Genomic DNA, 2500 nt, shown 5'->3' with positions numbered 1-2500 from the left:
TAAACTTCTAGCATGGAGTAGGCTATTTAAAGATAACTCTGGTTCTATCTACATGAAGAGTGTCAACTTAACTAATACTTCCCCATTCAAGGTTTTTAAAATGAATAACCATGTCACATTGTTTGCTGCCAGACTTATCAGCTAGCTTCTCTACTGCCTGCATTTGCTGTGTGCACTTTATCCCAGACAGGTATTAACTGGGCCCACTGTTGACATGTTACTTAGGCTGTGTTATTATGTTGTGCAGAATTGATGAATTCTGCAGTTCTAGGCTCGACTGTATGCTCCTATAGAGCCATTGTAGTTTTGTGTACCAGTGAGTAAGTACCTAGAATATTTGTAACTGTTGAGAATCAAAAAATATATATAACATAAAAATATGGTATTGACATAGATATAAAAAAAAACAAAATAAGATTGAGAAAATACAGTGAATAGATATTTGTGCGTTTGTATGTGTGTGCATGTTCACAACTATGTGCTCAGTGCTCCAGATTATTTATGTTGAAAGGATGGGAGAATTCCAGATGTCAGTGCTTACAATGAACTAGATTACAAAATGCAGATGAACTATATTGGGAGTCCATCCCAGCATCCACACATTATGAGAGACTATACTAATGAAAAGTTTTCATCAGATCTCCTCTTTCTTAATGTGCATAAACCAAAGATAAACTAAGCTGTCCACTGATTGGTAGCTCCCCCTGGTGACTGTGCTTTCCGTGACCTAGAACACTTCACAGACAATCTCTGCAAGATTTCCAGAAGCAAAAAAATAAGTGTATTTATATATGCATAAATGTATATGCATAAGTGCTTCACACCAGATGACAGCTAATAGAAGAGTACGTGCCCATTGGACTACGAGTGCGAATGTGGTGTCACGTGACACATTGCCATGAATTTGCCTGCGATCCATTTATGTCTTGATGTCTTTCGGGGAATATTGGACAGAGGCTTCTTTGTGGGCCTTATTGAACTGTGTTGTATATCCCACCCCTTTTTGATTTTTCTTTTATATGTTAATTGGTTGGTGACTTGGTGAAGCACCATTTTAGTGCTTTTGGACTGTATCATGTTTCTTTATGGGGGCTCCTGCTTTTACTGCCTCCTGTGTTAGCTGTCCAGCTGAGCCTGTGCATTTCTCGAGATCTGTTATTTTCATGCTGTATTTGCTCACTTCAACCATGATTTCTTTTTGTTAATGGGATATTACAAGAGTTTTGCTTAGGCTTTAGAGAATGTCCTAGTTGCCCACGGTCATTGTGGCATAATCCTAATTTATGACTAAACTGCTTAGTATTACTTTTCTGTAATTATTTCCATATAACAGGTTTCAGATTTATTTTACTTAAGGCGCAACAATCGAGAGTTGTGCAGGCTCATCACTGCAGCTCTGAGCTGCCTTCTGTTGTTCTGATCAACGTACAAAGGCCTTGTTTTCCCTTAATTTCAATGCTAGTTGGAGGAACGTCCGCTTCACCTACCAGAAAACAATCACCCTTAACTGTTAACAGCTTTTTATCAACTGTAAACAGTACTGTCTCACCCTTGCTGTTAACTTAACTAGTCTGGTAGCATCTTTCAGTCTGTTACCAGGTGATTGTATCGAGTTACAATAAAGCTAACAGCTGCCAAATAACTTGGCTGTTGTAGCAAGTATCACTAGACCTCACACACGCTGTTAGCAGTAACCTCAGAAACTATCCAAAAAGTAAAAAAAAAAAGTGAAAAAATATACAAAAAAATATTTGCTCCTTTGTTAGCATGTCAAGAGATTGCCTCAGAATACAGTGCAGTTGACAGCTAGAAGGAGGTGGCACGTGGCTCACTCTGTTCATCCCGTTGCTTGTTCGGCCTCCCTGTGTTACCACCACCACACCAGCAACGTCATGGGTATATGGGACAGTACAGAAGTCGTCTTCCATCAAGGTCTATATATTATATGTGATAAGAATTTGATGATCGTGGAACTTGTTGCTCCAAATATATTATTCAGTATCTTATACTCTCGAGAGATTTGGATAGATAGGGAAAATCCAGGTGACTAACACTCATGCTCTGGTATATATTTTCTTAGCTTTATCTGTTTACTCTTCCAGTGTGAGGAAATGATAATTTATTTTGATAGTCGAAAAAACAGAGGATGTGGTGCACTGTATTCTGGAGGCAGTAGTCTTGGTGTTTAATTGCTGAACTGAAGTAAATTTCCGAACTTGCATTGTGTGCAATGTTTCAAGGCAGTTGAAAAGACCAATGTAATCTGCAATAAAGTTTCACTGCAAACACTCGCAGACTGTAATGACAACAATTATTTTTTATTTTATTATACCTGTTTTGTATTACTAAGATTGATTGATTGATTATTTAAGATTAACTGCCGCGTCAACATACAAGGTCATTATCGGTGAGAAGTGAGGTGCATTTTGAAATCAGAATGGTACTCGCTTCTCTTTACTCAAAAAAGTACGCTGAAGTGGCAAGTGATGATATTTACACT

Source organism: Penaeus vannamei, chromosome 40, assembly GCF_042767895.1.
Source record: "Penaeus vannamei isolate JL-2024 chromosome 40, ASM4276789v1, whole genome shotgun sequence".
Taxonomy (NCBI): Eukaryota; Metazoa; Arthropoda; class Malacostraca; order Decapoda; family Penaeidae; genus Penaeus; species Penaeus vannamei.
Note: the sequence above shows the minus strand (reverse complement) of the source record.